The sequence below is a fragment of the Somniosus microcephalus genome, unplaced genomic scaffold, assembly GCF_052327205.1.
Source record: "Somniosus microcephalus isolate GS21.2 unplaced genomic scaffold, FLI_Smic_1.0 unresolved_chr9, whole genome shotgun sequence".
NCBI classification, from domain to species: domain Eukaryota; kingdom Metazoa; phylum Chordata; class Chondrichthyes; order Squaliformes; family Somniosidae; genus Somniosus; species Somniosus microcephalus.
In genome coordinates this window covers 5,123,089-5,137,333 of record NW_028225187.1, presented here as the reverse complement: position 1 = coordinate 5,137,333, position 14,245 = coordinate 5,123,089, and the positions used below count along the sequence as shown (strand labels likewise).

Here is a 14,245-nt window from a genome sequence, read left to right as displayed (position 1 = left end):
AAAAGAACCGAAACTTAGCACAAGCCATAATCTAACAAATAACGAAGGAAGGAGGGAAAGAAAGACTGTTGCTAACCACCAACAAACAAGTGGTAGGGCGTGAGAAGAATGATTATGAAAACTGTGTTTAGGATTGTGGAAGTATGAGTACTAGACACCCTTGGCGATTCAAGCAGAAAATAAAACAAGCTCTTCACCCCATTATTACATCACAGCATCACGAGAGGCCTAGGCCACTGGAGAAATACTACATTATTTAATGCTCTTGAGACCGTGAAAGCAATTTTAACCATTGGAAATATTTATTTTGCAACCCATTGAAGAAAATGCACGTCGTCTGTGCAACCATCTTCCAGTTGATGCTGCTTCCTGCTGCGATGCTTATTTAATGAACTAAGCCAGATGAGCCACAGTTCTCAACCCTGCTGGCCAAGATCGGTACATGAGAATGTTGTATCCGTGTGTTAATGGAGACACGGAATGCAGGAGTTGGTTTAACAGGTGTTTACTGGACAAAGTCTGGAGGTGAACTAGCAAATACAAGACACTATACAGGCTTATATAGCCCGAGTGGCCACTACCGGCATTACAGTACACAGGGGCACTTAAAGGCACATACACCACAATTCCTCCCATTTCAGACAACCAGTACATAACATTTTAAGTAATTGTTATTAACATGTGTACAAGAACAATAATCTAAACATTTGCTGCAGTTAATCAATTATAAGTCAGTCTCTCTGGAGGCTTCCTGACTCAGTCCGGATAACGCCTCGGTGGTGTAGTAGTTTTCGGTGGTGTAGTAGGTTCCTTTGGCAAGGTCGATTCGGCTTGAATGCCAGTGTCGGGTTCATCTGGTTCCAGTATCACCGGATCGGAGGTAGATACTATGGCTATCTCTGCTTCATCATTAGGTGTATAGAGTTGTGGTGTAGGTTGCCCCTTTTTGGATGACTCCATGATCTGGTCAGCATGGCGCCTTATTACGCTTTCTCCAATGTCCACGGTATACATCAGTGATCCTAGTCGTGTGCAAATATTTCCAGGCTGCCATTTCTCGGTACGGTAGTCCCGGGCCAAAACGTGTTGACCTATCTGGAAGGTTCTAGTTGGCCTTTCATTCATGCCTTGAAATTGCCGGTTCTCTACGTCCCTTCTGATGTTTGGCTTGATCGAATCCAGCCGGCATCTTAGTCTACTATTGAAAAACATCATGGCGGGAGTTTGGTTTGTAACCATATGTGTTGCATTCCTGTAGGCAAACAAGAAGTTATCTACCTTATGCTGTAGATTAATGCCTTCATTACCCATAGCCTTTATGGCCTTCTTGAAGGTCTGGACAAACCTTTCAGTCAATCCATTGGTGGCGGGATGGTATGGGGCGGATGTATACTGCTTAACCCCATTGTTTTTTAAGAACTTTCTGAATTCTTCGGACACAAATTGTGGTCCATTATCAGAACAGATCTGTTCAGGCAGCCCATTCCTGGCAAAAATGGTCCTTAATACTGTGATGTTTTTTTCCGTGGTGGGGGAAGACATCTTTATTACCTCCAGCCACTTGGAGTGTGCATCAACCGCGATTAAGAACATTGAGTCCATAAATGGACCAGCAAAGTCGATGTGTACCCTTTGCCATGGAGTTGAGGACCACTCCCATGGATGTAGAGGGGCTTGTGGTGGGGCGTTTTGGACCTTCTGGCATCCTAGACAGCCCTTGGTCATTGTCTCCATCGAAACCTGGCCACCACACAAACGCTCTGGCTAGGTTCTTCATTTTCACTCCACACAGATGCCCCTCGTGAAGCTCCTTTAGCACTTTATCCTGGAGTTTGGGTGGAATCACCACTCTGGATCCACACATCAAGGTTCCTCGGCACACTGACAGCTGTTCCCTTGTTTGTGAGAATGCTGGCAACAGTGGTTCGCCATGTGCTGGCCATCCCTTTACCGTTAAATCGTAGACTCGTGAGAGAGTCGGGTCATTTCTCGTTTCCTTTTCAATGGCAGAATTTGTTACTGGTAGACAATCTACTATGGTAGAGTGGAACATTTCCACTGGGTCCACTGTAGGTGCTTCTTCTACCATTGGCAATGGTAGACGCGATAAACCATCTGCATTTCAATGCTGTTTTGATCCTTTGTATTCTATGTCATATCGGTGTGCCCCTAGGAAAAGGGACCACCTCTGTTGCCTTTGTGCCGTCAAAATGGGAACGCCCTTTTTAGGGTTGACTATGGAGACGAGGGGTTGATGGTCAGTCAACAAGGTAACTTTTTGTCCGTGTAGGTAATGGTTGAATTTCTTCACTCCCCATACCAGGCTGAGTGCTTCCCTGTCGATCTGGGCATAGTTACGCTCAGCTGAGTTCAATGAGCGTGATGCAAAAGCTATCGGCCGCTCTGCGCCATCAGGGAATCTATGTGATAATACCACTCCTACGCAGTAAGGGGATGCATCGCACGCCAGTCTGATTAGCAGTGATGGGTTTTAATGAGCCAAAACTTCCTTGGACGTGATCAATCCTTTACATTTATGGAAGGCACGTTTACAGTCCTCGTTCCATTCCCAAATTACTCCCGTTTGTAGCAGTTCGTTAAGAGGGTGCAGAACAGTTGACAAGTTCGGTAATAATTTATGATAGTAATTTATCAATCCCAGGAACGACCTTAATTGTGAGACATTTTCAGGTGCTGGGGCTTTTATGACCGCTTCAATTTTTTCAGGTGACTTATGCAACCCTTCTTCGTTAATTATGTGGCCACAATATGATATTTGTTTCTGGAAAAATTTGCACTTTGGGCGGTTTGCTCGTAGGCCCCGTTCTCTCAGCCTAGTGAGCACCTGCTCCAAATTGGCAAGGTTCTCGTTGTCGTTTTCTCCTGTTACAAGGATGTCGTCTAGGTAGCATTGAGTCCCAGGATTCCCTTTGCAGGACTTGTTCCATAGCTCTTTGCCAGATAGCTGAAGCTGATGCTACTCCGAAAACCAGTCGATTGTAGTGGTACAGGCCTTTGTGTGTGTTTATTGTGAGATGCTTTTTAGAGGCCTCCTCAACCTCCATCTGTTGATATGCCTGTGCCAAGTCAATTTTTGTGAAACGTTTCCCTCCGGATAGTGAGGTGAAAATATCTTCTATCCTCGGTAGAGGTTACTGTACCGTGTGAAGGACCAGGTTTACAGTCACCTTGAAGTCCCCACAGATGCGAATTTTTCTTTCTTCTTCAGATTTATCATTATTCAAAGTTTTCTTCATGACCGGGACGATGGGTGTTGCCCACTCACTCCAATCTATCTTGGATAACACGCCTGTCCTTTCCAAATTCTCCAGCTCTGCCTCGACTGCTGGGCGAATTGCGTATGGCACCGGCCTTGCTTTAAAAAACTTGGGAATTGCCGCATCTTCCACCTTTATTGAGGCGGTGACGCCTTTCAAGGTTCCTAGTTCCTGTTGGAACACTTCTTTGGCGTTGGCCAAGTTGTCTTTCAATCGTTCAGGTATGATGTCATCATCATTTTTTTTCTTACTGGTCACCGTCAGTGCCTGAATGGAGTGCCAGTCTAAACGTATCTTCCTGATCCATTCACGTCCCAACAGCGGTGGACCACCATTTTGCAGAACGTATAAATACAACTTCTGTATTTCCTTGCCGTTGTATACAACAGGCACCCTTATTTTCCCTCTGGGGTATACTTTCTGCCCCATATATGTTTTTAAGATAATGGATGTGTCTTTCAAGGGTATATGCGGAAACAGTCGCTCGTAATCCTGTCGACTTATGACGGTCAGAGCTGATCCTGTATCCAGCTCCATTTAAACTGGGGACCCTGCTATCGTGAGGGTAACCCAAATGGTCTGGTAATCTTCTTTGGTAATTGCATTATTTAATTTGAGACAGCTTAGTCTCTTGTTTTCGGAGTCGCTATCGCTCTTCTGGTCTTCGGAGCTGCTGTCCATCATCATTTGTACCTTTTTGTACTTTTCTTTATTGATTTTTTTTTTGTCAGTGTATTTCTTGTTTCCAGATCGGCATACACGTGCAATGTGTCCCATCTTTCCACATTGCCTGCATGCTCTGTCCTTGAACCAGCAGTTCCTCTGGTCATGGGTGGATCTGCTGCACCGATAACATCTCTCGAAACCCTGTGTCATTTCATGGGTGCCGAAATCCTGTGGCTTTTGCTGTATCTCTGCAGCTCATCTCGCTGCTGCTTCGTATGATACAGCCATACTGAAAGCCTTGTCCAGTGTTAAATCTTTCTCAGAAAGTAGCCTTTTCTGTGTTCCTTCACTTAGGAGACCGCAGACGAATTTGTCTCGAAGAGAATCTGCCAGTCCTGCTCCGAATTGGCAGTGCTTTGATAGCTTCCTTAATTCGGTGAGGTAATCAGCATTACTTTCATTCTTGTGCTGATTCCTCCTGAAGAATTTGAACCATTCTGCTATCAGCAGCGGTGTTGGGTTTAAGTGTTCCTGTAGGGTATCAACAATTTCGTTAAAATTCTTGTCCATTGGTTTGGCTGGAGTGATTATGTTTCGTAACAGCCCATATTCCTTTGCGCCCATTAGATTTAGGAGTATCGATGCCTTTTTATCATCCTCTATTTCATTTGCTGTGCAATATATCTCCACTCTTTCCACATATGTGGTCCAATCCTCTACATCACTATCGAAAATAATAATATTGCCAGTCTTAGGCATCCTGAAAAAAAATGGCGCCTCCCGCGCTTTCCTTTCTTCCTTGCTGAGAAAAGAAAAATGGCGCCTCCCACGCTTTCCCGCCGCTGTTGCTGCTGACAACGCTGTTCTCCGCGGTTTTTATTTATACAAATATTTTTTATAGTCGGAGACTTGTTCCCGCCGGACTCTCTGGGACTTTCCCCTCCCTCTGCATGGTACGAACGCCGACCTGCTTTGCAGAGCTGGCCTTCTCCCGAGTGCTCCACCCTTCGTCTCTGTTTGCCTGCGCCTTGACTGCTTGGCCCCGCTGTAGAGCCAGCTGATCGAGCCCCAGCCCGCCGCGCAGGAAGGATTATTCCAGTACCTGCCACCAGCCCGGCTAGCTGGTGATACCACAGTTTTTTCTTTTTTTTTTCTTTTATTCTTCTTCCTTCGTCTGAGGAATCGATCTCCTTGAGGTGCTGCCGAATTGCAGGTAAGTCCGTTTCCAATTCGTCGCCACTGTTGTATCTGTGTGTTAATGGAGACACGGAATGCAGGAGTTGGTTTACAGGTGTTTACTGGACAAACTCTGGAGGTGAACTAACAGATACAAGACACTATACAGGCTTATATAGCCCGAGTGGCCACTACCGGCATTACAGTACACAGGGGCTCTTAAAGGCAAATACACCACAGAGAACATAAGAAATAGGAGCAGAATTTGGCCATTCGGCCCTCGAGCCTGCTCCACCATTCATTAAGATCACGGCTGATCCTCTACCTCAACTGAAGCTTCCAGACTTAGTCCCATATACCTTGATACCCGTAATGTCCAAATCCATCTCAGTTAGGAATGTACTCAATGATTAAACAGCCACTGCCCTCTGCAGTAGAGAATTCCAAATATACACAACCCTTAGAATGAAGAAATTTCTCATTATCTCTATCCAAATTGGCCGGCCCCTTATTCTGAAACACTGAATGCTAGCTCTGGGCTCCAGAGCCAGGGCAAAATGGCTCTCATTATCCGCCCAGTCAAGCCCTGAAAGAATTTATATGTTCTTCCTTCGTACAATCTGCTGATTTCATTTCACCACAGAAAACAATGTTTAACTGGATGGACACGCAGCAGGAAATAGAATGCAGCTGCAGATTTATTCTCCAACCACTTTTTCTGGCACGCAGGTGGCCGTGTAAAGCGAAAAAAGCAGCACACGAGAGAAGAGGCGATTTCAATCCCTTTCGTAGTGTCGAATTGCCTCAATTTGGCCGAACACCATATGAAGCAGCAACTTGAATCAGACATTGCACTTCGTTTCAGTCTCAAAACTTTAAGCGATCACTCACTGAAAACTGCACGGAAAAACAAAAGCACACGGCCCATGCGAGTCAGTAAACCGCATTCAAATACAGCAACCAAATCATCTCGCGACAAAGATTTTGTGATTAGAAATTCATATCTCTTGCATTTGGCTGAAAACAAGAGATTGCAGGGGCTGCTCGCTTCTCGGCCGCGGCGCCAGCGACAGGAACAAGTCATCCGCTCACAGCCGAGTCCTCCAACGTACTGGAGCTGCTTGTGACGGAGCAGCTCAATCCTCAGGCCCTGATTGGACACATTCAATGGGGGCATTCTGGCGCCGCTGCATGTGATTGGTTGGTTGTTGCCACGTGATCAGGGTGCGGGCGATGCCAGGAAGCTAAAATTGTCTGGCAATTGTTATTGCTTCAAGCTGGTCGGGGAGTCCAGAACCAGGTGTCACAGTCTAAGGATAAGGGGTAAGCCATTTAGGACAGAAATGAGGAGGAATTTCTTCACCCAGAGAGTGGTGAACCTGTGGAATTCTCTACCACAGAAGGCAGTAGAGGTCAATACATTAAATATATTCAGGAAGGAGTTGGATATATTTCTTAAGGCTAAAGTGATCAAGGGGTATGCGGAGAAAGCAGGGATCGAGTACTGAATTTGGATGATTAGCCATGATCGCATTGAATGGCAAAGCAGGCTCGAGTGGCCGAATGGCCTACTGCTGCTCCTATCTTCTATGTTTCTATGTTTCCGTTCTTATCCATGTAAGTGTAAAACTAATGAGAGTGTAGGAAAGGGTTTTCAGAATGGATTATCTGAAGATGCAGGTGAGGATTTAAATGAATATTTGGCATCTGTGTTAAATATGGAGAAGGACTATATAGGCATGGAAATCAGGCAGAGGTATTTTGATATACTTGAACAAATTAGTATTGAGAAGGAGGAGGTACTCGCAGTTTTATCCGGCTTCAATGTGGTTAATCCCCAGTCCCAGACGAGTAGTATCCCAGTTTGCTGTTTGAGGCTAGGGAGCAGATTGCATGGGTTCGGAAACCAATTTTCAGAAACTCTCCGGCCACAAGGCAGGTGCCAGAGGACTGCGGGACAGCTAACATTGTACCATTATTCAAGAAGGGTAGTAGGGTTAATCCAGGGAATTAGAGGCCAGTGAGTCTAACACCAGTGGTAGGGAAAATATTTGAAAACATTCTGAGGGACAGAATTAGTCTCCACTTGAAGAGGCAACGATTAATCAAGGGTAGTCAGCATGGCTTTGTCAGGGGGAGATCATATCTAACCAATTTGATATAATTTTTCGAGGGGGTGACTAGGTGTGTGGATGAGTGTAGTGTAGTTGATATAGTCTACATGGACTTCAGTAAGGCTTTTGACAAAGTCCCACATGGGAGACTGGTCAAGAAGGTAAGAGCCCCTATGATCCAGGGCAATTTGGCACATTGGATCCAAAATTGGCTTAGTGGCAGCAGGCAGAGTATGATGGCCGAAAATTGCTTTTGTGACTGGAAGTCTGTGTCCATTGGTGTACCGCAGGGATCTGTGTAAGTTGCTTTGCTGTTGTAGTGTACATTAATGATTTAGATATGAAGGTAGGAGGTATGATCATTAAGTTTACAGATGAGACGAAACTTGTTGGAGTGGTACATAGCGAGGAGGGAAGCCGCTGGCTACAGAACGATGTAAACGGGATGTTTAGGTGGGCAGAACAGTGGCAAATTGAACTTAAGCCTGAAAATTGCGAGGTGATGCATTTTTGGAGGACTAAGAAGGCAATGTAACACAGAAAGAATGGTAGGACCCTAGGAAGGACAGACGATCAGAGGGACGATGCATGTCATCTACCACTGAGCTACATCCACAACTGATGCTTTGCTGTAATGTAGTACAGAAGACCTGGCAGCCTTTTCTTTCTAATCACCCTTTGCTTTCTAAGTCTGTGCTGAAGAAGGAGCACCTGATGCAACTGTGGGTGAAGAGAAGAATTTTTTGGCCTCGTCACTCCAGGAACAGAGGAAGGAGAAATGAGAAGGAAATCTTCGGGAACTATTTGGCCTCTTCGCTCTAGGAAAAAAGTAGACTGAGAGGAGAGCTGACGTAGGCCTTTAACATTTTGGAGGAGTTAAAGTCATAGAATGTTACATTACAACAGGGGCCCTTTGGCCTGTCGTGTCTGTGCCGGCTCTTTGAAAGAGCTGTCCCATTTCGTCCCACACCCCAGCGTTTTCCCCACAAGCCTGCAGACTAGTTCTCTTCAAAAACATGTCCAATTGCCTTTTGAAGTTGCTTCGAATCTGAATACCTTTTGAGGTAATGCATTCCTGCACATAACAACCGTCTGTGCGCCAATATATATTACATCTTTGACCTCTGGTTACCATTCTAATTGTCAGGAAATAGTTTTCCTACTTGACCTATCAAATCACCTCAAGTTTTTGAATATATCTATTCAGCCTCCCCTTTACCGTCTCTGCTTTAAGGAGAACAATCCCAGGTTCGCCAAACTCTCCACAAAACTAAATCTCTTAACCCTGGTACCATTCTAATAAATCTCCTCTGCACCATCGCCAAGGTCTTGCCATCCTTCCCAATGTGTATGCCCATAATTGAGCATAATACTCCCGCTGAGGCTAACCAGTGTTTTAGGAAGATTTAGCATAACTTCTTTACTTTTCTTCTCTATTTCTCTATTGATAAAGCCAAGCATCCTGTGTGCTTTTTAACAGCCGTGTCCTGCCACCTTCAAAGGTTTGTGCACATACACCTCCAGGTCTTTCTGTTCATGCACCCTTTGAAATTCTACTATTTCCTTCATATTGCCTCTCCTCATTCACCCTAACAAAATATATCAGGTCACACTTCTCTGCATTAACTTCCATCTGCCATGTGTTTTCCCATCCTTCTTGAAGGCGATCAGAGAGTCAGCACCCACAAAACCGGAGTGCAACGCATTACTGCTCTCTGGAAAAGTATCACCGCCTAAAATCCAGTCTATTCCTCCCGCTGTGTCAGCTTGAGAATATATTCTTGATATATTACTCGGAATGGAGCACAGGAGCAGATGGGAGGTGCTGTTCAACCGGTAAGTTTGGAAGGGCAAACAGGGAGGCCGCAGTGAGATGGTGGCAGCAAGGAGGAACAAAATTGTAAAAGTGGTGGAATCAGAGTTAGTGAGATAGAGCCCGCGTGGAGATGTGTGTGTCAATAAATAGATGAATGTTTGAACACACCAATTGCAAATTTAATTCATTATTTATCCCTAAAGTAACATTATGAAGGAAAAGAGAGATATCTGGTCATTATCACATTGCTGCTTATGGGAGCTTGCTGTGCACATAATGACTGCGGCATTTCCAACATCACAACGGGAACTACACTTTAAAGAACTGCATTGGCTGTACAGCGCTTTGGGCCACTTCCAGATAAGAGAATTTAGTTCATGAATTCGAGCCAGTAGTGCTTCTCTGCCATGCGTTAGTGCCTCGGCAGGGATTCCATCTGCTCCTGAGGCCTTGCTGTTCTTCAGTTGTCAGATGGCCTTTTCAATCACATGCCGGTCTGGGGTTGAGCGGAAATGTTGGCAGGTAGCATGCTGCAGGGCGGAGTTGAGCACACTCGCGTCAAAAAGTGTCTCGGTTAAGGAGATCTTCGAAGTGTTCCTTCCAGCGGGCACTGACTGCATCCCTGCCTTTGATGAGTACCTCTCTATTCTTGGCCCGCAGTGGGATAGGACCTTGTGTGCTTGGGCCATAAGTGGTCTTGCCTGCGCTAAAGAATCCACGCACGTCGTGGTTGTAAGAAATGGAAGAAACGATAATGTATAAGTGTTGGATATCTGAATAAGTGAGCCACAGCGGCTGTGGAGACGAGTGAGTGAACGGTCTGAATTTAGTTGGTTGGATGACGGTGTTTGTAGTGTCCGGTGCTGGATTCAGGCCAATTATGGACCAGAGGGAATTCTGCAAATCTTTTCAGCCTGTCAGTAACAACTGAATGGAAAGGATAGCATGGACATCCACGAGCAAATGGTGAAGAAGTGACATGATAATTTGCAGAACCGCTCACCCTGCACGGTTTACTGCTGTTGGTGAAGCGACGAAATGTATGACTGTTCAATTATGGGTGTACACCTTAGGAATGATGGCAAGGCCCTGGCGTGGGTGCAGAGGAGATCTACTAGAATGGTACCAGGGTTATTGGATTTATGTTATGTGGTTAATCCTACCGCTGCCAGATATTGTGGCTTTTGTAAATTTCGTCGCTAAAAGCATTAAACTGTGCAGGCTGGCCAGCTTTGACAGTGTTTATGCCACTCTTTAACTTTCAATGCTGACATGTCAATTCACTCACACATCTCCACACACGCTGTGTCTCACTTCCTCAGAGATTCCAGCACTTGTACAATTTTGTTGCTTACATTTCTTAAAACCCATCGACCACACCCTCCTTGCTGCCACTCTCACGCCCACCATCTCACCGCCACTCCCCCGTTCACCCTTCCAAACTTACCGGTGGAACAGCACCTCCCACTTGCGCCTGCACTCGAATCCAATCAATATAACAAGAATATATTCTCAGCGTGACACAGAGGGAGGAATAGACTGGATTTTAGGCGGTGTTACTGTTCCCAGAGAGCGTTGAGCATCAGGAATGCTTTGCCAGTCGGTGTTGTGGGTGCTGAATCTCTGATCGCCTTCAAGAAGGATGGGAAAACACATGGCAGATGGAAGTTAATGCAAAGAGGTGTGACGTGATATATTTGGAAGGACGAATATGGAGAGGAAATATGAAAGATTTTAGTACAATTTTAAACGGGTGCATGAACAGAGAGACCTGGATGTGCATGTGCACAAATCTTTGCTGGTGGCAGGATACGATTAGAGGACTGTTAAAAAGCATATGGGATGCTTGGCTTTTTCAATAGAGCAATATAGAAGAAAAGTAAAGAAGTTATGCTTAGCCTTCTTAAAACACTAGTTAGTCTCAGCTGGAGTATTGTTTTCAATTATGGACATACACTTTGGCCAGAATTGCAAGGCCTTGAAGGGAGCGCAGAGAAGATTTACTAGGATGGTACCAGGGTTAAGGGATTTCAGTTATGTGGAGAGATTGGAGAACCTCGGATTGTTCTCCTGGAGCAGAGACGTTTAAGTGGAGGCTTAATAGAGATATTCAATAACATGAGGGGGTATGATAGAGCATGTGGGGATACTCTGACAAGTGGAATGGTAACCAGAGGTAAAGGGTGTAATATATATTGGCGCACAGGCGGTTGTTAAGAGCAGGACCACTTTACCTAAAATGGCAGTGGAGTCAGATTCGACAGAAACTTCAAAAGGCAATTGGACATTTACTTGAAGATAACTCGCAGGGTTGTGGGAAGAACGCTGGGTTATTGGATGAAATTGGACAGCTCTTTCAAAGAGCTGGCACAGGCACGACAGGCCGAATGGCCCCTGTTGTGATGTAATACTTTAACCCCTCGATAATGTTAAAGGCCTATATGAGGTCTCCTCTCAGTCTACTTTTTCCTTGAGGGAAGATGCACATTAATGCCGCAAGTCATCCTTCTCATTTCCCCTTTCTCTGTTCCTGGAGTGATGAGGCCAGAATTCTTCTCTTCACCTACTTCAGCACAGACTTGGAACACAAAGGGAGATTAGAAAAATAATACTGCCGGTCCTTCTGTCCTACATCACAGCAAAACATCTGCTGAGGCTGTAACTCAGTGATAGAGTGCATGCATGTATGAATTCTTGGGTTCAATACCCCGCATTTCCAAATATTGTTTTTAACACCGTCATTTTCAGCAAAACGTTATTTTATGAGTTCCAGCGTCTCAGGCCTCGGTTAAACATTTCTTCCATTATTTACAATCTATTGACCGCGCCATGCTTGCTGCCACTCTCAAACCCACCATCTCTCAGCCGCTTCCCCGTTCGCCCTACCAAACTTCCCGGTTGAACAGCGGATCCCATCTGCTCCTGCACTCCAATCGGTTCAATATTACAAGAATATATTCTCAACCTGACCTAGCAAGACAGTGAACTTTACATTAAGACAAGGTTAAGGGAATATTCATTATCTATAAACAGGTGGTGAGCTGGTCTCCATGATCAGGATGAGGGTCAGATGTTGTTTAAATTCCATTAGTCTGAGGAACTTTTGATTAGGAGGGCAAATATCCCCTAATATTCTCTCCACTTATACTAATGGTAAATTTCAATCTCAATGCGGCAGGAATAGTTCAGTTGTGAGAGCAGTAGAAGGAAGATCAAATGTGCCGGCTATGCTCTGAATTTTATTATAACAATTGGCAACATTCTGCAATATGTCCCTATGAAAATGATTATCTTTCTTTCTACCATTTTTTATTTCTTCCCTCAAACACGATATCTTTCCTCTCACTGACATTCTGCCGACGGTTGTCATGATATTATTTGTTGTCAACTTGCAATGTTTCACCTCATGCTCGCACGCTCTGATCAGACTTGCATTGCCTTAGTGCCTTTCAGCTCCTCAAGATGTCCCAGAGCGCTTTACAACCAATGAAGCATTTTGAAGCGAAGTTATTGTTGTAATGTTGGAAAGGCTGCAGCCTAGTTGCGCATAAAATGTCCCACAAGCAACAATGTGTTAATGATCTGTTTTACTCGTGCTGTTGATTTTGGGATAAATTATTAATTAAATTTGCAATCGGTGTGTTCCAAGAAACATCGGTCTCCAGCTTATTGCAGTTCTGACGAAGGGTCTTCAACCTGAAACGTTAACACTGTTTCTCTCTCCACACATTCTGCCTGAACTGCTAAGTATTTCCAGGATTTTCTTTTTTTATTTCAGATTTCCATCATCCACAGTATTTTCCTTTTGTATCTATTTATTAATGTTCAAACACAGTAACCAAACCAGCTCGCGTCCAAGATTTTGTGACAAGCACGGGGCCACACAAAGGGACAAAAGCAGCACAAGAGAGAAAAGGCGATTTGAATCCCATTCGGAGTGTTGAATTTCCTCAATTTGACCGAAAGCCATATGAAACAACAATTTGAATCAGAGATTGCATTTAATTTCAGTCTCAAAATGTGAAGCAATCACACACTTCAAACCGTACACAAAAAGAAAATCACAAGGCCCGTGCGAGGCACTAAACCGCATTCAAATACAGCAAACAAATCAGTTAGCGTCAAAGATTTTGTCATTAGAAATTCATAGCTCTAGCATTTGGCTGAAAACAAGAGATTGCAGGGGCTGCTCGCTTCTCGGCCGTGGCGCCAGCGACAGGAACAAGTCATCCGCTCACAGCTGAGTCCTCCAACGTACTGGAACTGTTTGTGACGGAACAGTTCAATCCTCAGGCCCTGATTGGACACATTCAATGGGGGTGTTCTCGCGCCGCTCTATGTGATTGGTTGGTTGTTGTCACGTGATCAGGGTGCAGAGCGATGCAAGGAAGCTGAAGTTCTCTGGCAATTGTTATAGTTTCAAGCTTTCCATTCTAATCCATGTATGTGTAAAACTGAGGAAAGTGTAGAAAAGTGTTTTCAGAATGGATTATCCACTGTGGCCAATTTTCCTGCTGGATTTTAATGCAAGAACGCTGCACTTGGTGTATTGGTTTAAGGGATGTAGAATATCCATGCTGCCTGGCAGAAGACTGATCGATGAAGCGATTGTTCCCATTGGAAACAGGAAGGCAGCAGCAGTATGCTCACCACTGTTCATTTCACGGAATCAAAGACTCCATTTTTAAACAATAGATGAGTTTGCAAAAATTAAAAGTTACTCACGTCTCTGGGTGGGTTCGAACCACCAACCTTTCAGTTAACAGCCGAACGTGCTGGCCCATTGCGCCACAGAGACAGACACGAAAATGTTTGCAATTGGAATTATTCCACATGAACCCATGTGATTATGTGCCAGAGTGTTCACAGCAGAGGCACCGATTTCGAAGCAAATGAGAAGCTGCGTGGGTCCAAACCACTGTCAGGGTAGTCGTGGCCGAGTGGTTAAGGCGATAGACTAGAAATCCTTTGGGGTTTCCCCGCGCAGGGTCGAATCCTGCCGACTACGGCACCGAGGACGTCGTCCCAAATGATCGCTTTTTACTTAATTTGAACTGCTGCCTTTCGGTTCCTCTGCCGAGATTCAAAGCTACAATCAAACAAAGTTTCAAGCAGAAAGTATAACAAGCACTTCACCCCATTATGACATTACGAGAGGCCTAAGCCAAAGGAGAATACTACGTTATTTAACGCTC

The 14,245-nt window shown here is 44.8% G+C and overlaps 1 non-coding gene across 1 annotated transcript; it reads right to left on the bottom strand.

The window, feature by feature from the left end:
• Nucleotides 1-13,774: 13,774 nt before the first annotated feature.
• Nucleotides 13,775-13,848, bottom strand: trnan-guu (transfer RNA asparagine (anticodon GUU)). The gene has a single exon. It is a non-coding gene; the product is annotated as a tRNA-Asn (tRNA).
• Nucleotides 13,849-14,245: the final 397 nt, after the last annotated feature.